Raw genomic sequence first — 25,845 nt, 5'->3', positions numbered from 1 at the left:
TAAAGCAAAGCAGTGCGACAAAAACAACAGTTACACATAAACAAACGTGCAGTCAATAACACAAAATAAAAGAAAAATGGAAAAATCTATGTCCAATGTGTGCAAATGTAGGACAATGGAGGTAGGCAATACATAGGCTAAAGTAATTATTACAATTCAGCATTAATACTGGAGTGATAGATGTGCAGATGATGAATGTGTAAGTAGAGATACTGGGGTGCAAGAGGGTAAGTAATAATATGGGGACGAGGGAGTCAGGTGTGCTATTTACAGATGGCTGTACCTGTACACAGCCAAATCTGTTCTTGTATATATGCCAACTTTTACAAATGTATATTAAAGGTATTTTTATAGATTTTTGGGGGGGCTGCACTTGTGACTGTTTGTTTATTGGTTGATAGGATGGTGATATGATTCTTCCCTTATTGTCACATCACAGTAAAATCACTTTCAGTGCAGATGGAGCTTTGTTCTAGAAATGGCTCCGGTTGATTCTTACTGTTCTGTTCAAAAATATGTCGGAGACATATGAGTGAATTAGAACATGTTTTGTACCTTTTCGAACGTCTCTTCAGAGGGAACCTTTTAGCTTTAATTATTCTAGCACTTGAATTATTTGTGAGGGACACTTTGTTGGATTGCCAATCTGTTGAGCAAGAAGCCTAGCATCTGGAGTGAATTAATAATGAATGTTAACTTTAGATGAAGTGTCCTAAAAACACTTAAAGATCAGTGAGCATTATTAAAGTGAATGTTTAAGGACCAAGTTTTGTTTAGTGGTCCTTTTATGAAGCAGATGGGCAACCCGTTTCCTATGCAAAAACAACTTTTGGTACGTTGAGTTTAAACCACTTTAGAAGGGATATTAATTTAACTGCAGTTTCATCATGTGCTCTGTCTAGTCCCTTGGTCACGCCCATCTCTGGCTGGGGGATTCCCCAGTCTAGCCTGGCTTGCATGACAGTCTGTGGGCTCAACCGAGCCAATGGGAGCTCAGCCTCAGATGTACTGCTCTATTAATCTGATTAAATTGTTCCTCTGGCACAGCCTCCATGTAACAGCTCAGCTCTCCAGTTATGTCACAGTCCCTCCCTGAAAGACGATGCTTCCTTGTCCTTCTATTCTCAGCCTCATTTTGACCTTTTATTTCACCTTTATTTAACCAGGTAGGCCAGTTGAGAACAAGTTCTCATTTAAACTGCGACCTGGCCAAGATAAAGCAAAGCAGTGCGACAACAACAGAATTGCACATGGGATAAACACACGTACAGTCAATAATACAACAGAAGATTTCTGTGCAAATGAAGTAAGGAGTTAAGGCCACTCTTCCTTGGGTCGTTGTCAATAAGATGTTCTCACTGACCTCAATCAATTGGACAGAGGTTCATTCCTCCAATGGTTTACCCTTGTGGTCAATTACCCAGAAAATGTGACTTGCAGAAAATATAGGCCTAAACAACTGTTTGGCAGGCATTGTCCTGTATTAGGTGTGCAGTTGTCTTTTATGTGTGAACTGGACACTGAGGACAGGACTATAGCATGAGCAAAGAAAGTAAACATGTAAATGTTGCATGTCATGTTTACACGCGTTCTACCTATGGGAAATGTGATACAATGGGTATCAGATGTCCAAATTAGATTTACAAACCCAGTGTTGACTTTCAATGGGGGATAGGATGTCTTCATAAAGTTTTAAATGACTAGCCTCAAATATTTATGGGTCTGAAGTTCGCATGTTTCAATAAAGGTGTGTAACCATTGATGTTGTATGCCAATTTGCTGCAGTCTCATCTGCCCTCAGTGCTTTAGTTCCATCCTCATCTGGTGAAAAGGGGAAGCATAAAATAATTTAAAAGCAATCCTATATAAACATTAAACAATGATATGCATTACTTTTATTGTTATCAAGTGTAAATAAATATCCTTCAATATAGATAATCATCAATCTGCATTCGTATTCAAATACTATCAAGTCATGTTACAACTAATATAACTTATACCTTTTTAATGCTACAGGTATGATGAGCAGAATGACGATGGTTGTTACTGTACATGGCTGCACCTGCACTTGGAAAGTTCGTTCCCAGTGACGTCATCTCTGCCTCCCAGCTGGTCTGGACTGAAGTCTGCTCCGCTCTGGGGAGGCTGCCTGCTGCTGTGTTTAAGTGCTGAACGGAGTACCAAGAGAAAAAGCTCGGATATTGTCTCAAGGATATTCTGTATGCGGGAAATTGAACCCGTTTTCGTTGAGCCACATCAAGAACACAGACGTAACATTTGACAGATACATTGTTGTAAGTCCCTCACTTTTTAGATATCTTGCAAACCATTTAGCTAACTAGTATGCTGCACTTGTTAGCTCGTGGCTAGCTGGGAGGGGGGCTAGCTATATGTTATGATGGAGCGAATACAGTTAGCTAACAGTGAGAGATCGCTAGCCACAGCAACTATTAGTCGAAATAGTGATACAATATGCATTCATTTGTATTTTGCTTTGCATAGGCTAAAACAAATTACAGTTGGTCTAGTGACATGTCGGTAACGTTTGTTCATGATGTCACCGCGACAACTTTCATTCTATTGTCGGCCGAGATCACACTTTGTCGGTACTCCAAATACCATACAGTAAGGTAATTTGGGGGAAATGTCTTTCAGCGCTCTCCAATCCTGTTCCCGGAGACGAACGTCCTGTAGGGTTGCTCTCCAGGAACAGGGATGGAGATCCCTGGTCTATTTACTGACAGAAATAAGCAACGTTTGGTATGGTGTGTGTACTGGCTATCCTTAGGCAAACAGATTTTTAAGAGAAATAGGTGGGTAAAATTAATTAATGAAATAGAAAGGGTGTGTTTTGCCCTACTGTCGGTGCAAAACTCCCCCTTCTATGGGGCAAAGTGCATTGTATTTACACATTTGAGTAATTGACTCCTAAAAGCTAAAGTGTAGGTATCTTATTTAAAATAAATAAAATATCGGAACCAAATGACAATGCACATCTCACTGAATATTCTCGCCATGATGAGGTTTTGATGTATGACCCTTTGCTCCACTGGAGGGGGGATGTTTTCCCCAAACATGCTCACATTAAATTGTACTACTTTATTAAAAGCAGATTACAATTTTCCCTCTAAGTGGATATTTGTATTTTATTTTAACACAAATAAACCCATCCATTTAAAAGTGAATTTAGTAAATGTTAACCTTGCAAGCCAGGCAACTAAAAGTAACTTTCTAAGCAATGTTTTGGGTCGATGCCAGCTAACTGGCTAGCCAGTTCAAATAATGACGAGTATAGCTGACAATGTCATAACTTTAGATACTTTTTATTCATTATTACAGGAAAATAAACCCACAACAAATCAAATGTTATTGGTCACATACACATTTAGCAGATGTTATTGGCCTCCAACTGCTCTTAAACGCTAGTAAAACCAAATGCATGCTTTTCAACCGATCGCTGCCTGCACCCGCATGCCCGACTAGCATCACCACACTGGATGGCTCCGACCTTGAATATGTGGACACCTATAAGTACCTAGGTGTCTGGCTAGACTGCAAACTCTCCTTCCAGACCCATATCAAACATCTCCAATCGAAAATCAAATCAAGAATCGGCTTTCTATTCCGCAACAAAACCTCCTTCACTCACGCTGCCAAGCTTACCCTAGTAAAACTGACTATCCTACCGATCCTCGACTTCGGCGACGTCATCTACAAAATTGCTTCCAACACTCTACTCAGCAAACTGGATGCAGTTTATCACAGTGCCATCCGTTTTGTCACTAAAGCACCTTATACTACCCATCACTGCGACTTGTATGCTCTAGTCGGCTGGCCCTCGCTACATATTCGTCGCCAGACCCACTGGCTTCAGGTCATCTACAAGGCCATGCTAGGCAAAGCTCCGCCTTATCTCAGCTCACTGGTCACGATGGCAACACCCATCCGTAGCACGCGCTCCAGCAGGTGTATCTCATTGATCACCCCTAAAGCCAACACCTCATTCGGCCGCCTTTCGTTCCAGTACTCTGCTGCCTGTGACTGGAACGAATTGCAAAAATCGCTGAAGTTGGAGACTTTTATCTCCCTCACCAACTTCAAACATCAGCTAGCTGAGCAGCTAACCGATCGCTGCAGCTGTACATAATCTATTGGTAAATAGCACCCATTTTCACCTACCTCATCCCCACAGTTTTTATTTATTTACTTTTCTGCTCTTTTGCACACCAATATCTCTACCTGTACATGATCATCTGATCATTTATCACTCCAGTGTTAATCTGCAATATTGTAATTATTTGCCTACCTCCTCATTCCTTTTGCACACATTGTATATAGACTCCCCTTTTTTTCTCTGTGTTATTGACTTGTTAATTGTTTACTCCATGTGTAACTCTGTGTTGTCTATTCACACTGCTATGCTTTATCTTGGCCAGGTTGCAGTTGCAAATGAGAACCTGTTCTCAACTAGCCTACCTGGTTAAATAAAGGTGAAATAAATAAAATTAAAATAAATAAAAAATTGTGGGTGTAGCAAAATGGTTATGTTCCTAGCTCCAGCAGTGCAGTAGTATTTAATAATTCACAACGATACACATATCTAAAAGGAATCTAATTAAGAAATATAAATATTAAGACGAGCAATGTACAATATAATACTGCTTTACTCATCTCATATGTATAAACTATGTAAACATTATTAAAGTGACTAGTGTTCCATTTATTAAAGTGGCCAGTGATTCCATGTCTATGTACAGTGCCTTCGGAAAGTATTCAGACCCCTTGACTTTTTCCACATTTTGTTACTTTACAACCTTACTTTAAAATGGATTAAATAGTTTCACCCCTCTCTTCAATCTTCTCACACTATCCCATAATGACAAAGTGAAATAGGTTTTTAGATTTTTTTTTGCAAATGTATTAAAAATAACGAACATAACTTATTTACATAAGTATTCAGACCCTTTGCTATGAGACTCAAAATTGAGCTCAGGTGCATCCTGTTTCCATTGATCATCCTTTAGATGTTTCTACAACTTGATTGGAGTCCACCTGTGGTAAATTCAATTGATTGGACATCATTTGGAAAGGCACACAGCCATCTATATAAGATCCCACAGTTGACAGAGCATGTCAGAACATAAACATTCAAAAAAGGCAATCATCTCTGCGTACTCCACCAATCAGGCCTTTATGATAGTGGCTAGACGGAAGCCTCTCCTCACTGAAAGGCAAAGGACAGCCTGCTTGGAGTTTGCCAAAAGGCATCTGAAGACTCTCAGACCATGAGAAACAAGATTCTCTGTTCTGGTGAAACCAAGATTGAATTATTTGGCCTGAATGCCAAGCATCACGTCTGGAGGAAACCTGGTACCATCCCTATGTTGAAGCAAGTCTCAATGTCCTTGAGTGGCCCAGCCAGTGCCCGGACTTGAACCCGATCGAACATCTCTGGAGAGACCTGAAAATGGCTGTGTAGCAACTCTTCCCATTCAACCTGACAGAGCTTGGGAGGATCCGCAGAGAAGAATGGGAGAAACTCCCCAAATACACGTGTGCCAAGCTTGTAATGTCATACCCAAGAAGAGGCTGTAACCGCTGCCAAAGGTGTTTCAACAAAGTACTGAATAAAGGGTCTGAATACTTATTTAAATGTAATTTTTCAGTTTTTATAGATAAGGGAAGAAAACAATTTAATACGTTTTATATTAAGGCTGTAACAAAATGTGGAAAAAGTCAAGGGGTCAGAATACTTTCCGAAGGCACTGTATATAGGGCAGCAGCCTCTAAGTTGCAGGGATGAGTAACCGGGTGGGAGCCGGCTAGTGATGGCCATTTAACAGTCTGATGGCTTTGAGCTAGGTGCTGATTTTCAGTCTCTCTGTCCCAGCTTTGATGCACCTGTACTGACCTCGCTTTCTGGATGATAGTGGGGTGGTTGATGTCCTTGATCTTTTTTGCCTTCCTGTGACATCGGGTGCTGTAGGTGTCCTGTAGGGCAGGCATTGTGCCCCTGGTGATGCGTTGGGCAGACCCCACCACCCTCTGGAGAGCCCTGCTGTTGTGGGAGGTGCAGTTGCTGTACCAGGCGGTGATACTTCCCGACAGGATGCTCTCAATTATGCATCTGTAAAAGTTTGAGGGTCTTTAGGGGCCAAGCCAAATTTCTTCAGCCTCCTGAGGTTGAAAAGGCGCTGTTGTGCCGCTGTTGTGCCTTCTGTAGCTCAGTTGGTAGAGCATGGCGCTTGTAACGCCAGGATAGTGGGTTCAATCCCCGGGACCACCCATACGTAGAATGTATGCACACATGACTGTAAGTCGCTTTGGATAAAAGCGTCTGCTAAATGGCATATATATTTATATATATATATATTTTTATATATTATTCACCACACTTTCTGCGTGGGTGGACCATTTCGTATGGTCAGTGATGTGTACGCCAAGGAACTTGAAGGTTTCCACCTTCTCCACTGCGGTCCCGTCGATGTGGACAAGGGTGTGCTCCCTCTGCTGTTTCCTGAAGTCCACGATCAGATCTTTCAGTTTGTTGACGTTAAGGGAGACGTTATTTTCCTGGCACCATTCCGCCAGGGCCATCACCACCTTCCTGTAGGCTGTCTTGTCATTTTTGGTAATCAGGCCTACTACTGTGTGTCATCTGCAAACTTGCTGATTGATTTGGAGGTGTGCGTGGCCACACAATCATGGTGAAAAGGAAATACATGAGGGGTCTGGGGATCAACGGAGAGGTGATGTTTCCTACCTTCACCACCTGGGGGTGGCCCATCAGGAAATCCAAGACCCAGTTGCATAGGGCAGGGTTCAGACCCAGGGTCCCGTGCTTAATGTTGATGGTGGAGGGTACTATGGTGTTGAAGGTTGAGCTGTAGTCAATTAATGTAGTGTGCTGGCATCATTTGTTGGGGCGGTGAGAAAATTAGTGGGTCTAGGGTGTCTGGTAAGGTTCAGGTAATTTGATCCTTAACTAGCCTCTCAAGGCACTTCATGATCCCATAAGTGAGTGCTACGGGGCGAAAGTAATTTAGTTCCGTTACCTTTGCTTTCTTGGGTACAGGAACAATGGTGGACATATTAATGCATGTGGGGACCGCAGACTGGGATAAGGAGGGATTGAATATGTCCGTAAACACTCCAGCCAGCTGGTCTGCACATGCTCTGAGCCGGCAGCCTTGCGAGGGTTAACACGTTGAAATGTCATATGTTGGCCATGGAGAACAAGAGCCCACAGTCTCTGGGATTGGGCTGGGTCGGGGGCACTGTTTTTCTCAAAGTCGGCAAAGAAGGTGTTTAATTTGTCTGGGAGCAAGAAGTCGTTGTTTGCGACATGTCTGGTTTTTCCTTTGTAGTCCGTGATTGTCTGTAGACGCTGCCACATACGTCTTGTCTGAGCCGATGAATTGCGGCTCCACTTTGTTTCTGATTGCCTTACGGAGGGAATAACTACACTGTTTGTATTTAACCATATCCCCAGTCACTTTGTCATTGTTAACCGTGGCGCACACCACATTTTTCTGTGAATGCTGCAATCTATCCATGGTTTCTGGTTTGTGTAGGATTATGATTTTTCAACACCGATACAGATTATTGGAGGACCAAATAAAGCCGATGCTGATTAATCCGCCGTTTTTTAAAAATATTATTTTTTATTTTTTATGTATTCGTAATAATGACAATTACAACAATACTGAATGAACACTTATTTTAACATATAATCTATTTACCCACAAGTAAGTAATGAAACATGTTCAATTTGGTTTAAATAATGCAAAAACAAAGTGTTGGAGAAGAAAGTAAAAGTGCAAAATGTGCCATGTAAGAAAGCTAACGTTTCAGTTCCTTGCTCAGAACATGAGAACATATGAAAGCTGGTGGATCCTTTTAACACGAGTCTTCAATATTCCCAGGTAAGAAGTTTTAGGTTGTAGTTATTATAGGAATTATAGGACTTTTTCCCTCTATACCATTTGTATTTAATTAACCGTTGACTATTGGATGTTCTTATAGTCACTTTAGTATTGCCAGTGTAAAAGTATAGCTTCCGTCCCTCTCCTCACTCCTCCCTGGGCTCGAACCAGCAACACTATGACAACAGCCACCACATCGAAGCAGCGTTACCCAAGCAAAGCAAGGGAAACAACCACGCCAAGGCTCAGAGCGAGTAGCGCGCGCTAATTAGCCAGCCATTTCACTTCGGTTACACCAGCCTCATCTCGGGAGTTGATAGGCTTGAAGTCATAAACAGCGCAATGCTTGCCGCACAATGAGGAGCTGCTGGCAAAACGCACGAGAGTGCTGTTTGAATGAATGTTTACAAGCCTGCTTCTGCCTACCACCACTCAGTCAGATACTTCGATACTTGTATGCTTGTATGCTCAGTCAGATTATATGCAACGCAGGACACGCTAGATAATGTCTAGTAATATCATTAACCATGTGGAGTTAACTAGTGATTATGATGGATTGTTTTTTATAAGATAAGTTTAATGCTAGCTAGCAACTTACGCAAATGCAGTAAGCCAAGGTAACAGGCAGTCTCCTTGTGGAGTGCAACGAGAGAGAGGCAGGTCGTTATTGTGTTGGACTAGTTAACTGTAAGGTTGCAAGATTGGATCCCTGAGGTGACAAGGTGAAAATCTGTCATTCTGCCCCTGAACGAGGCAGTTAACCCACCGTTTCTAGGCCGTCATTGAAAATAAGAATGTTCTTAACTGACTTGCCAAGTTAAATAAAGGTGTTAAAAAAAAATACCAATTTCCGACTGTTATGAAAACTTGAAATCGGCCCTAATTAATCGGCCATTCCGATTAATTGGTCGACCTCTAGTTTTAATAGTCACAGAACCTCCCCTATACACTTCCTGATGAATACAGTCACCGTATCCGTGTAAACGTCAATGTTATTCTCAGAGGCTACATGTAACATATCCTTTCTATGGCAGCCGTTCCGCTAGCGGAACCCCTTGACAACATTCCGCTGAAAAGGCAGCACAGCGCGTGAAATATGTAACCTTCACACATTAACAAGTCCAATACAGAAAATGAAAGATAAACTTCTTGTTAATCTACCCATCGTGTCCGATTTCAAAAAGGCTTTACAGCGAAAGCACAACATATGATTATGTTAGGTCAGAGCCAAGTCAAAAAAACACAGCCATTTTTCCAGCCAAAGATAGGAGTCACAAAAAGCAGAAATATAGATTAAATTAATCACTAACCTTTGATCTTCATCAGATGACACTCATAGAAAATCAGGTTACACAATACATGTATTTTTTTGTTCGATAATGTGCATATTTATATCCAAAAATCTGTTTACAATGGCGCGTTACGTGCAGTAATGTTTTGATTCCAAAACATCCGGTGATTTTGCAGATAGCCACATCAAATCCCAGAAATACTCATAATAAACATTGATAAAAGATACAAGTGTTATTCACAGAATTAAAGATGGACTATTCCTTTATGTAACCGCTGTGTCAGATTTCAAAAAAACTTTACTGAAAAAGCATTATCTGAGTATGGCGCTCAGAGCCCAATCCAGCCAAAGAAATATCCGCCATGTTGGAGTCAACAGAAGTTAGAAATAACATTATAAATATTCACTTACCTTTGATGATCTTCATCAGAATGCACTCCCAGGAATCCCAATTCGACAATAAATGACTGATTTGTTCCATAAAGTCCATCATTTATCATATAGCCACTTGTTGTTAGCGTGTTCAGCCCAGTAATCCATCTCATAAGGCGTCCAGACTACGTCCAGACAAAAACTCAAAGTTCCATTACAGGTCATGGAAACAAGTCAAACGATATATGGAATCAATCTTTAGGATGTTTTTACCATAAATCATCAATAAGGTTCCAACCGGATAATTCCATTGTCTGTAGAAAAGCACTGGAACGAGAGCTAACTCTGTCGGGACTGCACGTCACGAGCCTGAGACACTATGCCAGACCCATGACTCATTCATGAACCCCCTCCTTTATAGCAGAAACCTGAAACATGTATCTAAAGACGGTTGACATCTAGTGGAAGCCTTAGGAAGTGCAACTTGACCCCATAGACACTGTGTATTCGGTAGGCCAAGCTTTGAAAAACTATAAACCTCAGATTTCCCACTTCCTGGTTGGATTTTTCTCAGGTTTTCATCTGCCACATGAGTTCTGTTATACTCACAGACCTCATTCAAACAGTTTTAGAAACTTCAGTGTTTTCTATCCAATACTAATAATAATATGCATATATTAGCATCTGGGACTGAGTAAGAGGCATTTCACTCTGGGCACGCTATTCATCCAAAAGTGAAAATGCTGCCCCCTACCCCAAACAGGATATCCCAGGTCGCGTGATCAAAACAATCTTGAAGCATGGATTCCAATTGATCAAACCAGCGTTGAATAGACCTTAGCACGGGTACTTCCTGTCTGAGTTTCTTTCTATAGGTAGGGAGGAGCAAAATGGGGTCGTGGTCTGATTTGCCAAAGGCAGGGCATGGGAGGGCTTTGTTGGCATCTCGAAAGGGGAAGTAGCAGTGATCCAGTGTTTCCAAAGCGATTACTACAGTCAATGTGTTGATAGAACTTCAATAGCGTTTTCATCAAATTTGGTCTGTTAAAATCCTCAGCTGCAATAAATGTGGCCTCATGATATGTGGTTCCCAGTTTGCATCATTATTTCAAATCAGGTAATGATGGTGAGTTTACAGAAAATAACTAATGTTATGAGTGTGTCGGAATAAAAGTAGGTAATTCTATCTGAACATTTTAGAACTCCTGCACTGTCTCATCACAGATGGATTTGGTCTTGTTGCTGTAGCAGCCCAGTAACCACGGCAGATATGGATTTTTTAGGGGGGGCCTTTAACAATTTTTTTGGGGGGGGGGGGGTGTCAAGGAGGCCAGGCCGATGGCCGATATTGAATATCATTGAATTAGAACATTTTGACATTTCCCTAGAAACTCATGAATGCATTAATGCACACATTTTAAAATCAAACAAAAACTAAAAAACTAAGTAATCTAACTACATAACATAATAGTAATACTTTTATTTGAGTGGTAAATCTCTTGAGAAACTGGGTACATTTTAAGATGGCATAGTCGTCTGTGATGCTACAGATTTGGGACTTATTTTAAAAATCAAATACAATTTTATTGGTCACATACACATGGTTATTGCGAGTGTAGGGCAGTGCTTGTGCTTCTAGTTCCGACAGTGCAGCAATACCTAACATGTAATCTAAAAATTCCACAAGAACTACCCAATACACACATCTAAGTAAAGTAATGGAATAAGAATATATACATATGAATATACTATGTAAAAAAAAAAATCAATATTTGCATAGAGCATCACTCCCAGCATGTCATGACTGTGTGGAAGGACATCATATAGGCACTGCTGTTAGTTTGAGAATATAAAATTATCATCGTCATGATTTCTGATCACGGATGCTTCTGAAACTATATTTTTCGTCCTTTTCCGTGATCGAGTGTATATATACTGGACAAAAATATAAAAGCAAAATGCAATAATTTTTTAGATATTACTGTTTGAGTTCATATAAGGAAATCAGTCAACTTAATTGCATTAAGCCCTAATCTATGGATTTTACATTACTGGGCAGGGGTGCATCCACTGGGGAGCCAGGCCCAGCCAATCAGAAATATATTTTTTCCCACTAAAGGATTATATTACAGACAGAAATACTCCTCAGCACCACCCACCTCAGACGATCCTGCAGGTGAAGAAGCCTGATGTGGAGGTCCTGGGCTGGCGTGGTTACACGTGGTCTGCAGTTGTGAGGCCGGTTGGACGTACTGCCAAATTCTCTTAAATGATATTTGAGGCAGCTCATGGTAGAGAAATAAATGTTACGTTGTCTGGCGACAGAACATTTTTATTTATTTTTTGACCTCATGAAACATGGGACACTTCATGTTGCGTTTTTATATTTTTGTTCAGTGTATATTTTTTCAGCTGCCAGGACACATCTAAACAATTCAGCTGCCAGGAAGATTCAATTGGCTTATTAAACTGTCAAGAACTGGGTGCTTTGTAAAACGGCGCGTTGTAACTCGCTGTAACTTGCTTACTGCAATGATTGGATAGAGTGAGGCCGTAACTCTGTTCCTTTTCAGTTCTCCTCACATCTCTCTCCATCACTCATATCACTTTCTGATGCTACTATGAGAACTAGCTCAAAGGCAATGCACATTTATAGCTTAGTAGAACATGTCATATCTGACAAGGAGAGCAAGTGCAGAGCAATATTTGCCCGACTTTATAGCGGCTCGGGTTATTAGTCATTCTCTAGTTGCGAGAGTCGCAGAGACTTTAATTTATTTCATGTCTGTGCAACAAGGAAACTGACAGTTGCAGAGACTGTCTAAAGACTAGCGATACTTGTCGTTTTCTAATTGTCTACAGACATGTCGTTAGACCAAGTATAAACCGACCTAACGTCTCTCAATGCTATAGAAAGCAAGCTAACTACAGACGCTAGCTGTATAGCTAATGCCTGCCATTTTTATAGCTAGGTTATTATTGGGCTGTTTAGTGATAGTTCAGGGATAAAGGTAACGTTATCTAGCTCGAGCCTACCTGCTGTTATTTGGTAAATATAGCTAGTATTGGATTGATAAATGCTCCAAAATTTGACTAAATATCCATCTGTATAATGTCAATGTGATTAAAGCTGTCAGGCAAGAATTATGCATGTGTACACATTAAATGTATTAGACATTATAAAGCTAGCTAGTTTCAGCCAATGGCTGTTGGACAAAGCTAGGAAGTAGGTTGAACTAAATGTGCATGCCATGATGCTTCACTTACCATAAAATAAGCATCACAAAAAGATTGAAGTGGCATAATTCTGGCTTGTTATCAACAGCAGTCTGTGTCTAGAACCATCAAAATATTTACGCTTGGAGACGTATGTCCTCATGCACCAGGCCAGCATTTACCAAACTCTGTTCTGGGGACCGCAAGGGGGTGCAGGTCTTGGGTTTTTGCCCTAGCACTACACCTCTGATTCAAATAATGACCTCATCAAGCTTTGTTGTGAATCAGCTGTGTAGTGCTAGGGCCAAAACCAAAACATCCACCCCTTGAGTTTGGGAAACGCTGCACTAGGCTAATTCATAATGCGCTTAATGAATGCTCTCTGTTCTGTACAATAACAGATTTTGCTAGTATGCCCCTCAAAAAAAAAAAAAAAAAAAAGAGTTCTCTGACGAGCCGTGAATGGGCTCCTTTAGGTTGTAATGCTTGCTTGGCCACTGACACACCCCGCACCACTGTACTCCTCCCTACATCCGGTCAGACTGCAGCAGAGCACATATCCCAATGTATTTTCCATATCCTCTCTTCTATAGAGGGAACAGGAAGCTAGAAGTAGGCAGGAGGCATGTGTGTTCCAGGAAACACACCTTAACCTTTGAACCCTGGTCTCCTCCATGACCGCACTGGTGTCTATGTCTGTGCATCTCTCTTCAGACTGTTTTTTATTTTCAAGGCCTGACTGCTGACCACACCTTATTACACTTCAACAGTCTTCACAAATATCTCACTTCCGTTGGGGCTTAGGAGCCATAAGAGGATTACATGTTCGAGTCGAAGCTAACCACATGGGACCTGTATTAGGTGGCTGGTTTGTTGTGATGATTAATTTGATAAGCAGTGTATGTTACTTTGGTGTAACATACACTATCAATATGGCATAAGCAAAGAACACAAAATTATGCACTGATTATATAGATGTTATAATGTTATAGTGTAGCATCTCTGAATTTAAACATTGTGCCCATTTTTTAAAAGTAATAATAATTATGATTCATACAAAATGCTCCTCTACTGTACTGTTTGATGTTGAAGTCTGCTTGTGGCTAAAAAATGTGACCAATAACATTTGATTTAAGTTTTGTCAATCTTTAAAGAGCACAAATTATGTAGCTTATTTCAGGTGTGGCATATCATACCTCACTAGGGTAGGGGACTCTATTTTAACTTCCGGATGAAAAGCGTTCCCAAAGTAAACTGCCTGCTACTCAGGCCCAGAAGCTAGGATATGCATATAATGTGTCGATTTGGATAGAAAACGCTCTAAAGTTTCCAAAACTGTTAAAATAATGTCAGAGTATAACAGAACTGATTTGGCAGGCAAAAACCAGAGAGAAATCCATCCAGGAAGTGGGGTTTTTATGTTTGTAGTTTTCTATCGAATGCCATTACAGTATCCTTTGACTTAGGACTCAAATTGCACTTCCTATGGCTTCCATTAGATGTCAACAGTCTTTAGAAATTGCTTCAGGCTTGTATTCTGAAAAATTAGGGAGTAAGACCACTCTGAATGAGTGGACCCTACAGTGTCCCAGAGCTTTTTCATGACCGAGAGTGCGCCTTTCTTGTTTACCTTTTATATTGACAGCGTTATTGTCTGGTTGAAATATAATCGACTATTTAGGCTAAAAACAACCCAAGGATTGATTATAAACATCGTGTGAAATGTGTCTATGAACTTTATGGATACTATTTGGATTTTTCGTCTGCCTGTTGTGACTGCGTTTGAGCCTGTGGATTACTGAACAAAACGCGCAAACAAAACTGAGGTTTTTGGATATAAACAGGGACTTTATCGAACAAAACTGACATTTATTGAGTAAATGGGAGTCTTGTGAGTGCAAACCATATGAAGATCATCAAAGGTAAGTGATTAATTTTATCTCTATTTCTGACTTGTGTAACTCCTCTACTTGGCTGGTAACTGTTTGTAATGATTTAATAATAAATAATAATATAATAATAAATGCCATTTAGCAGACGCTTTTATCCAAAGTGACTTACAGTCATGTGTGCATACATTCTATGGGTGGTCTGGGATCGAACCCACTACCCTTGTTGCTCTACCAACTGAGCTACAGAAGGACCTGGGCGTTGTTCTCAGATAATCGCATGGTATGCTTTCGCCGTAAAGCCTTTTTGAAATCTGACACAGTGGTTGGATTAACAAGAAGTTCATCTTTAAACTGATGTATAACACTTGTATGTGTTATGAATTATTATTGAGTATTTCTGTTTTTGAAAAGGATGTTGGCCAGGTGGGACGCTAGCGTCATTTTGGGGAATATTCGGAGGTGGAATCTTTCGGTGGGAATTAACGGAAATATATGCAAATTAATATAATTTAAATGTAGATGTTTTTTGCATTGGATATATTTACCCTATCATATGGAGACAGAAACAAAGATTTTTACCTTATCATAAGTAGACATAATTGCAAATTATTAAATCCTTTCAATGGAAATAATTCATGTTCAATTTGTAACTAAATAGTTTTTTAAAATGAGTTGACTCTTCACATGAAGAATGATTTCACTGAACAACAAAAGGGAATATTGAATGATCCCCAATGAGCCATCGCATCTCCCCCAAAAACATTTTCCACGTTTGTAAAATTATGGTCTAGAAAATAAAGCTTTGGTTGTCTTCCTCTCAGGTTTCCATGTCTTCTCCCTGGATCTCTTCAATGTCCACCTCTTGAGCATCAGACTTTGAGGCCTCATCTTCACTGTCACTTTCCAACCCTGTTGAGGATGGCTCGTTGTCAGGCTCAAAAAGTGTCAAATTTTCCCGTATGGCCACCAATTTTTCAACCCTTGTATTGGTCAGCCTGTTGCCTGCTATGGTGTATGTGCTCCCAAACAAGCGCCAGTTGTGCTCTGAGGCGGCTGATGTTCGTGGAATTTGGAAGATGATTGAGGTAACAGGGGAAAGAGCATCTGACCCACAAAGTCCCTTCCACCAGGTGGCTGATGAGATTTGTTGGCACGACTGTCATATTGCATCTCCATCCCAAAGCCCTTGCTTGGAAGTGTACTTCGCCAGACTGCCAAGAACCTTGCCCTCATCCAGGCCAAGGTGGCGAGACATGGTAATGATGACACCATAGGCCTCTGCACCAGACCGAATGCTCTTGCCAGCATACTTTGGGTCCAACATGTACGCTGTGGCATGTATGGGCTTCAGGCAGTCTTCACACTTTTTGATGTATTTCAGAACTGCAAGTTCCTCTGCTTGGACCAATGGTGAAGTGGGCAGAGCAGTATGGATTTCTTCTCTTACATGTGGCAAGCAGAGTCTGAACATCAGACAGGGTGGCATCATCTCCGTCAATCCATGCAATGGCAACTGCTATAGGTTTCAGGCTGCTTACCACTCTCTCCCAAAATACATTGTCCAGGATGATCCCCCTGAACAAGGCAGTTAACCCACTGTTCCCTGGTAGGCCATCATTGTAGATAAGAATTTGTTCTTAACTGACTTGCCTAGTTAAATAAAAACATTAAAAAAGATGGGTCTGTCCATATCGGCAGACTGTGATATGGCCATTTCTTGGAGAGACTCCTTCCCCTCCAGGAGACTGTCAAACATGATGACAACACCACCCCAAAAGGTGTTGCTGGGCAGCTTCAATGGTGCTTATTCTTCTCACTTTGCTTGGTGAGGTAGATTGCTGCTATAACTTTCTGACCCTTCACATACCTAACCATTTCCTTGGCTCTTTTGTAGAGTGTATCCATTGTTTTCAGTGCCATGATTTCCTTGAGGAGCAGATTCAATGCATGTGCAGCACAGCCAATGGGTGTGATGTGAGGGTAGGACTCCTCCACTCTAGCCTCTAGTGACTCCCCATCCCGCATGAGGGAGCGTAATCATCGACTGACACTAATTAGCATAACGCAACGGACATAAATATTCCTAGAAAATATTCCTATTCATGAAAATCACAAGTGGAATATATTGAGACACAGCTTAGCCTTTTGTTAATCAACCTGTCATCTCAGATTTTCAAAATATGCTTTACAGCCAAAGCTAGTCAAGCATTTGTGTAAGTTTATCAATAGCCTAGCATAGCATTTTGTCCAGCTAGCAGCAGATTAAATAATTTACCTTTGAGCTTCGGATGTTTTCATTCATGAGACTCCCAGTTAGATAGCCAATGTTCCCTTTTTCCCAAAATATTATTTTTGTAGGCGAAATAGCTCCGTTTGTTCTTCACGTCTGGCTGAGAAATCGCCCGGAAATTACAGTCACAAAAACGTGAAAAATATTCCAAATTAGCTCCACAATATCCACAGAAACATGGCAAACGTTGTTTATAATCAATCCTCAAGGTGTTTTTCAAATATCTATTCGATAATATCCACTGGGACAATTGGTTTTTCAGTAGGACCGATTTGGAATAATGGCTACCTCCTGTATTTTACGCGAGAATCACTCTGGGAGCCATCAGGTGACCAGTTGCGCCATGTAGCCGCTTACGGGTATTCTTCAACATAAATGCGTAAAACTACGTCACATTGCTGTAGACACCTTGGGGAATAGGGAGAAAACGTAATCTGGTTGATAGCCCCTTCACTGCTCAATAGGGACGCATTGGAACGCAGCGCTTTCAAAACATGAGGCACTTCCGGGTTGGATTTTTCTCAGGCATTCGCCTGCAATATCAGTTCTGTTATACTCACAGACAATATTTTTTACAGTTTTGGAAACTTTAGTGTTTTCTATCCTAAGCTGTCAATTATATGCATATTCTAACATCTTGTCCTGACAAAATATCCCGTTTACTACGGGAACGTTATTTTTCCAAAAATGAAAATACTGCCCCCTAGTCACAAAAGGCTAGACCAAGCCACCTTCATGTTGCAGTATTGTCTGTCACCAGTGCAAATACCTTCTGTGGTCCAAGGTCACTGCTCATCTGCAATGTAGAGACCGCTGTGTCTGTTGTCCCTTGTGTCTGTGCTCTTGTAGAATACTGGTTGAGGGGTGCAGACGATGTAGTTAATTATTCCTTACCCACGAACATTCGAACACCAATCAGAGATGATTGCAATACACTCTGCTTTCCCTATAATTTGCTTGACTTGCACTTGAACTCTGTTGAACTCTGCATCCAGCAAATGAGTAGATAAAGCATATCTGGTTGGTGGGGTGTATGCTGGGCAAAGAACATTCAGAAATCTCTTTCAGAAATCTCTTCCAATACACATTGCCGGTGAGCATCAGAGGTGAACCAGTTGCATACACAGGTCGAGCAAGAGATTCACCGGAATTTCTCTGACTACGTTCCTCCATTGAATAAAAAACACTTCTGATTTCAGGAGGGCCATGAGCTGTTTCTATCGATAAGGTGTCTGATTCATCATTTTCACCTCAAATAGAAGTAGAGGGACTTTTGTCAGAGGTTGTGAGTGCTGAGGTAACTTTATGCTAGATGATTTTGCACCTTTGTTGTATTCTTCACATATGATTTGGCACAGTATTTGCAAATGTACACAGCTTTTCATTCTACATTAGCTGCAGTGAAATGTCTTCACACATCAGTGCCCGTGGCTTTTTCCTGTAAAGATTAGAAACAAAAGGAAAAAAAAACAAATACAATTCCATGTACAGGTAAATAGTTAAGCAGTTAAACAACTCATTTTGTAAGATAATGTTTTATTTTAAAACATGTATGGAAACAGGTGAATTAACACTCCTCAGTTAGGCTCAAGCAAGCTAAAACCCACATCTTAGAAAAAACTAATTAGCATAAATTGTTAACTAGTTAGAAATAATTTAAACACACTTTGCTGTAGGCTACTATTTACTAGTTAACAAAAATGATGTATGTCATATAAAATATATTCACCCACCCAGTATTGTAATCAAAACTTACTAGAAAGCATGTAGTCCCTGGCTCAGACAGTATAGTAGTGTGGGCTCAATAGCATCTCATTAGTGTGCAAGATCTTGAGAATCAGCTGTAAATGTGATGGAAGAATGCACTGTGCATGCAGAGGGTTGCAATTCCATTGAATTGGGGATAGTTTAACCAAAATATGCCATAAGACCTAGAATTGCTTTATGTATCACAAAAAAGGTCAACTGCTATAAGCTAGCTTTTTTGACGAATTTAAGCAAAATTCCCCAAATTCTAGTACTTAACTTCCCATGGAAAATTTACAGGACAATTCCAGAGTTTTACTGGAAAGTTTCAGACCCGTTGCAACCTTAATCATTACACAGGTGCACCTTGTGCTTGGGACAGTAAAAGGCCACTCTAAAATGTGCAGTTTTGTCACACAACACAATGCCACAGATGTCTCACGTTTTGACGGAGCGTGCAATTGGCATGCTGACTGCAGGATTCCCCATTGTCATGCCATTAATCTGTCGCCATCAACTCATGTTTCAGCATGATAACGCGGATCTGTACACATATTGAAGAGCCATTGAGGTGGAGTGGGACAACATTCCACAGGACACAATCAACAACCCGATGAGATCTATGCGAAGGAGATGTGCCGCGCTGCATGAGGCAAATGGTGGTCACACCGGATACTGACTTTTTCTGATTCACGCCCCTACATTTTTGTTTTATGTACTGTATCTGTGACCAACAGATACATATCTGTATTCCCATTCATGTGAAATCCATAGAATAGGGCCTAATGAATGTATTTCAATTAACAGATTTCCTAAAATGAACCGTAACTCTAAAAATCTTTGAAATTCTTGCATGTTTCGTTTATAGTAAGTGTTGGGGTTCGTTTCCAAGTTCCTTGTCAATATTTGGCTCATTGGTGAAATTAGCATTATGACAATATCTTTAATTAAATAATTCAAAACCTTTTATTAATGCAATTGCAGACAGAAGTTGACAATCAGGAATATAGCACGCATGTTCTGCAAAATAGAAAAGGTCTCAAGTTGCTTTTATTAAACCTGAAGTCCAACATGTGACTGCCTACGTCATTACCTTTTACTCATGAGACCAAAACCATGCCTACACATCTATATAAACAAGGCTTTTAGTGTTATCTAAAAGCTTAGCAGTAATTGTCCAAGTTGATTTATAGTGGAATGTCTGACTAGTCTTATCTCCTACACTGCCCTGCAGAGTTCTGTCTCAGTCACACTTTTCTCAGAGTGGTCTCTTTTTATAAGAGGCAGAGAGTGAGTAGAAAACAACTGTGTAACAATATTAGAACCTCATAATGTATATACATTGTTAATCTATAGTCTAGGACCCTACAAATGTAAGGAGGGAGGGGTCTTATAACCCCTCCCCTTCTATTACTACAACATCAATTATTCTAATGCATCAATCATTTGGTACAGCCCCAATCATGACCCCTAGGGGAACTCCTGACATAAGTAATTGGTTTGAAATCCTCTTTGGCCTTTCGCTGACCGCAGCAACAGCAGCGAATGGCTTTTTCCTAACTTAAAAAATATCCATGTGAGAGAAGTTGATGAGTAAACGAGCCGGTTATCTCAGCACTTTTATTGCACCTCAATCCCACAAACTAATTGGATAGCAGAGCCATGGGTCAGTTCTGTATGTATAACCTACGCCATAGGATTAGGCCTACCACTTAAAGGCTTGCAAAGTGTACAGTAAAGCTATCAGCACTATCACATGTTTTTGTTGTGCTTGTTGATGTTTTGCATGGAGTATGAATGTGGAGGGCCTTAGCATGTTAATTTATGCACAAACATTTTATTGGCCTATTTTTTTACCTTGTCAGCTCTGGGATTTGATCTGGCAACCTTTCAGTTACTAGTCCAATGCTCTAATCTCTAGGCTACCTGCCGCCCTGGTATACAGTGCAGTCAGAAAGTGTTAATAACCCTTCCCTTTTTCCACATCTTTGTTATGTTACAGCCTTGTTTGAAAATATTTATAAAATGTATTTTTTCCCACTCATCAATCTACACATAATACCCCATAATGACAAAACAAAAACAGGTTTTTAGAAATACCTTATTTAGATAAGTATTCAGACCCTTCCTTAGCTATGAGACTGGAAATTGAGCTAATGTGCGTCATGTTTCCATTGATCATCCTTGATGTTTCTACAACTTGATTGAATATACCACAGGTGGACTCCAATCAATTGTACATGATTTGGAAAGTCTCATTCTCATCATGTGAAATCCATAGAATAGTGTCTAATGAATTTATTACAATTTACTGATTTCCTTATATGAAGTGTAACTCAGTAAAATCTTTGAATTTCTTTATATTTATATTTTTATTTGGCATATTACGCCACATCTGGTCAGCTCGTCTTTCAGTCAGGTGACAGCCCGCTTGGAGTTTGCCAAAAGGTACCTAAAGGACTGACCATGAGGAACAAGATTCTCTGGTCTGATCAATGCAAAATTGAACTCTTTCGCCTGACTGCCAAGCATCAAGCTTGTGGCGTCATACCCAAGAAGACTCGAGGTTATGATCGCTGCCAAATGAGCCTCAGCAAAGTACTTAGTAAAGGGTCTGAATACTTACATAAATGTGACGTTTCAGAAATTGCAAAAAAAACTGAAACAGTTTTTGCTTTGTCATTGTACGGTATTGTGTGTAGATTGATGAGGAAAAATAATAATACATTTTAGAATAAGGCTGTAAAATAAAATGTGGAAAAAGTCAAATGGTCTGAATACTTTCCGAATGCCCTTCATGGTTCTATTATGTAATAACAATGGTGCAACTTGAATACAAATAATGTTATTTTATAACAAATGCGCTTTCTCCCGCTTTGGATAGCGGTCCCTGTCCACAGTTCTGAAACATCAGTGCACTGTTGAATGTTGTCGCCTTTTGTTATTGTTGCTATGTGCGTAATGGCAAAGTGAACCAGCATTTTGGTGTTGAGAACGATGCGGTGGAGGCAGCAGCAAGTTGAGGAGTCGAGAACACAGCCCTTGCCTAAGAAAAGTGAGGAGCGAGGAAACCCCAACTTAAATAGGTCTGTAATCAACAGCCTAACTTAAATGTGCCTGACTTTATAAATCATCCATGTATATCTACAGATATAGTTTGCGTGTTTGTTTAAAAGCCTACTGATAGCATGTGCTCCAAAGCCTCATGTCGGATAAAGCATTTTCACAAATTTGTCTAGTTTTAATCTTTGCTATGCTGTAATAAAGGCTTTACACACACTATTACTTATAGTTTATTTAGTGTTTACATTGTTACAAATGGTCAGAAAAATATTGTAATCTAACAGTACCTGTATCACACAATACGTACGCAGCTCTTGCTCCTATACCCTCCTGTTATTATTATGATCATCATTATAATAAATAATGCCATCATTCGTAGGCTTAGTATAGCAGCATTGTATAACCACCATTGAGCTGTAAGCCTAAGAGCGCATCCTGTTTAGCTGTCCTAATGGCATAACTTACCTAGGCCTATATGTCAATATATAGGCTACTGTATCAATTAGGGCTCCCCCCCCCAATTTTTTTTTTATATATATACATCAAATCAAATCAAATTTTATTTGTCACATACACATGGTTCGCAGATGTTAATGCGAGTGTAGCGAAATGCTTGTGCTTCTAGTTCCGACAATGCAGTGATAACCAACAAGTAATCTAACTAACAATTCCAAAACTACTGTCTTATACACAGTGTAAGGGGATAAGGAATATGTACATAAGGATATATGAATGAGTGATGGTACAGAGCAGCATACAGTAGATGGTATCGAGTACAGTATATACATATGAGATGAGTGTGTAGACAAAGTAAACAAAGTGGCATAGTTAAAGTGGCTAGTGATGCATGTATTACATAAGGATGCAGTCGATGATGTAGAGTACAGTATATACATATGCATATGAGATGAATAATGTAGGGTAAGTAACATTATATAAGGTAGCATTGTTTAAAGTGGCTAGTGATATATTTACATCATTTCCCATCAATTCCCATTATTAAAATGGCTGGAGTTGGGTCAGTGTCAATGACAGTGTGTTGGCAGCAGCCACTCAATGTTAGTGGTGGCTGTTTAACAGTCTGATGGCCTTGAGATAGAAGCTGTTTTTCAGTCTCTCGGTCCCAGCTTTGATGCACCTGTACTGACCTCGCCTTCTGGATGATAGCGGGGTGAACAGGCAGTGGTTCGTGTGGTTGATGTCCTTGATGATCTTTATGGCCTTTCTGTAACAACGGGTGGTGTAGGTGTCCTGGAGGGCAGGTAGTTTGCCCCCGGTGATGCGTTGTGCAGTCCTCACTACCCTCTGGAGAGCCTTACGGTTGAGGGCGGAGCAGTTGCCGTACCAGGCGGTGATACAGCCCGACAGGATGCTCTCGATTGTGCATCTGTAGAAGTTTGTGAGTGCTTTTGGTGACAAGCCGAATTTCTTCAGCCTCCTGAGGTTGAATAGGCGCTGCTGCGCCTTCTTCACGACGCTGTCAGTGTGAGTGGACCAATTCAGTTTGTCTGTGATGTGTATGCCGAGGAACTTAAAACTAGCTACCCTCTCCACTACTGTTCCATCGATGTGGATAGGGGGGAGTTCCCTCTGCTGTTTCCTGAAGTCCACAATCATCTCCTTAGTTTTGTTGACGTTGAGTGTGAGGGTATTTTCCTGACACCACACTCCGAGGGCCCTCACCTCCTCCCTGTAGGCCGTCTCGTCATTGTTGGTAATCAAGCCTACCACTGTTGTGTCGTCCGCAAACTTGATGATTGAGCGTGGCCACGCAGTCGTGGGTGAACAGGGAGTACAGGAGAGGGCTCAGAAGGCACCCTTGTGGGGCCCCCGTGTTGAGGATCAGCGGGGAGGAGATGTTGTTGCCCTCATATATATACACACACACACACACACACACACATACGTATATATATATATATATATACACACACACACACACACACACACACACACACACACACACACACACACACACACACACACACATACGTATATATATGTATATATATACATATACATATATATACAAATACATATATATACAAATACGTATACATATATGTATGTGTAACAACGTTCGTCTGTTGAAGAAAGAGAGTCGGACCGAAATGCAGCGTGTTGGTTACTCATGACTTTAATGAAAGAAACACGTACATGAAATAACTGAATACTAAATACAAAAAACAACAAAACGGAACGTGAAACTATTACAGCCTATCTGGTGACCACAACACAGAGACAGGAACAATCACCCACGAAATACAAAGCGAAACTCAGGCTGCCTAAATACGGTTCCCAATCAGAGACAACGACAATCACCTGACTGATTGAGAATCGCCTCAGGCAGCCAAGCCTATACAACACCCCTAATCAGCCGTGATCCCAAATACTACAAACCCCAATACGAAAAACAACATATAAACCCATGTCACACCCTGGCCTACCCAAACATATAACAAAAACACAAAATACAATGACCAAGGCGTGACAGTATGTATATACACGGGAACACTAAAATAACACATCCTAGATCTGAATGAATGAAATATTCTTATTAAATACTTTTTTCTTTACATAGTTGAATGTGCTGACAACAAAATCACACAAATTATCAATGGAAATCAAATTTATCAACCCATGGAGGGTCTGGATTTGGAGTCACACTCAAAATTAAAGTGGAAAACCACACTACAAACTGATCCAACTTTGATGTAATGTCCTTAAAACAAGTCAAAATGAGGCTCAGTAGTGTGTGTGTGGCCTCCACGTGCCTGTATGACCTCCCTACAACGCCTGGGCATGCGTGGTGCAACGTGGCGTTGGTGGATGGAGATGTCCCAGATGTGCTCAATTGGATTCAGGTCTGGGGAATGGGCGGGCCAGTCCAATACTTATTTTCCACCATAATTTGCAAATAAATTAATTAAAAATCCTACAATGTGATTTTCTGGATTTTTTTTTCTCATTTTGTCTGTCATAGTTGAAGTGTACCTATGATGATAAATTACAGGCCTCTCATCTTTTTAAGTGGGAGAACTTGCACAATTGGTGGCTGACTAAATACTTTTTTGCCCCACTGTGTGTGTGTGTGTGTGTGTGTGTGTGTGTGTGTGTGTGTGTGTGTGTGTGTGTGTGTGTGTGTGTGTGTGTGTGTGTGTGTGTGTGTGTGTGTGTGTGTGTGTGTGTGTGTGTGTGTGTGTGTGTGTGTGTGTGTGTGTGTGTGGACCGAAAGTCTTTGGTTCTTTCGATTCAATTGATTGGTTAAAACTTTTTAACTTTTATTTTTCCATATATAGACACACCCTGTGTCTTTTAAAAAAATCAAATATATTGTCTGATGCTGTTTGATGAAATAAGACACAAATTACTCAAGAGAGAGCAAGAGATCATGATAACCAGAAGTGTCAAACCTGACCCAACCATCCTGCTAGCTTTCGCAGATTCTGCCATTACTCTCCTGAAGTTGCTGGTAATAGGCTACATGAGGAGTAGGCAACCTTTCTCATGTGGAATGCTAATTTATCTTCCCATTTCTACCGATCTGCGTGCCAGTTATGGTTTTCACATGCACATTTTCATGGAACAGTTTTAAATGTTTAATAACGTCTTCGTATCTCATGTGGTTAATCAAAATTCTATCCAAATCTAAATTAAACTTCTAAATTAAAAAATTAATTAAATTAAAAATCTAAATTAAATTTAACTTCAATTGCCATTCCCGACTATGTAAAAAATGATCTATATAAAGCCAACAAATATCCTTTCACATTGTTGCAGACAGGCCATGTGTAGCCAAACTTGAAACATTGTATCAACTTGGGTCCGGCCCAAAGCTAGCACTAGTGAACTTGCGTTGCATAAAATATTCTTGGTCCTCAAAGTTTCCAGCACCAGTGAGTTTGGGACAGACACAGCTGTAGGCTGTGTTTTAGAGGCTTCTTGTTTATCTGGAGGAAGTATGGAACATAGCATATTTATTAGATCAGGGATGTACAGAAGGTAGACCTGTCTATAGATGAATAGCTTCGTAATACTTTATTAAACTTG

At 40.4% G+C, this 25,845-nt stretch overlaps 1 protein-coding gene across 3 annotated transcripts in view; it reads left to right on the top strand.

Annotated features, from left to right (window-relative positions):
- Positions 1-2,040: 2,040 nt before the first annotated feature.
- The window catches only part of LOC124001498 (unconventional myosin-VI-like), a 111,471-nt gene continuing 87,666 nt past the window's right edge, over positions 2,041-25,845 (top strand). Inside the window, exon 1 of one of the 3 annotated variants that reach the window (XM_046308317.1) lies at positions 2,041-2,294. The gene's annotated coding sequence lies outside the window, so the exon portion shown is untranslated. The remainder of the gene's footprint in view (positions 2,295-25,845) is intronic. The other 2 variants (XM_046308316.1, XM_046308318.1) reach the window with 2 other exon arrangements.

Source organism: Oncorhynchus gorbuscha, linkage group LG17 (genome assembly GCF_021184085.1).
Source record: "Oncorhynchus gorbuscha isolate QuinsamMale2020 ecotype Even-year linkage group LG17, OgorEven_v1.0, whole genome shotgun sequence".
Classification (NCBI taxonomy): Eukaryota; Metazoa; Chordata; class Actinopteri; order Salmoniformes; family Salmonidae; genus Oncorhynchus; species Oncorhynchus gorbuscha.
The sequence above is the reverse complement of the archived record's forward strand: the minus strand, read 5'-3'. Positions and strand labels throughout refer to the sequence as shown.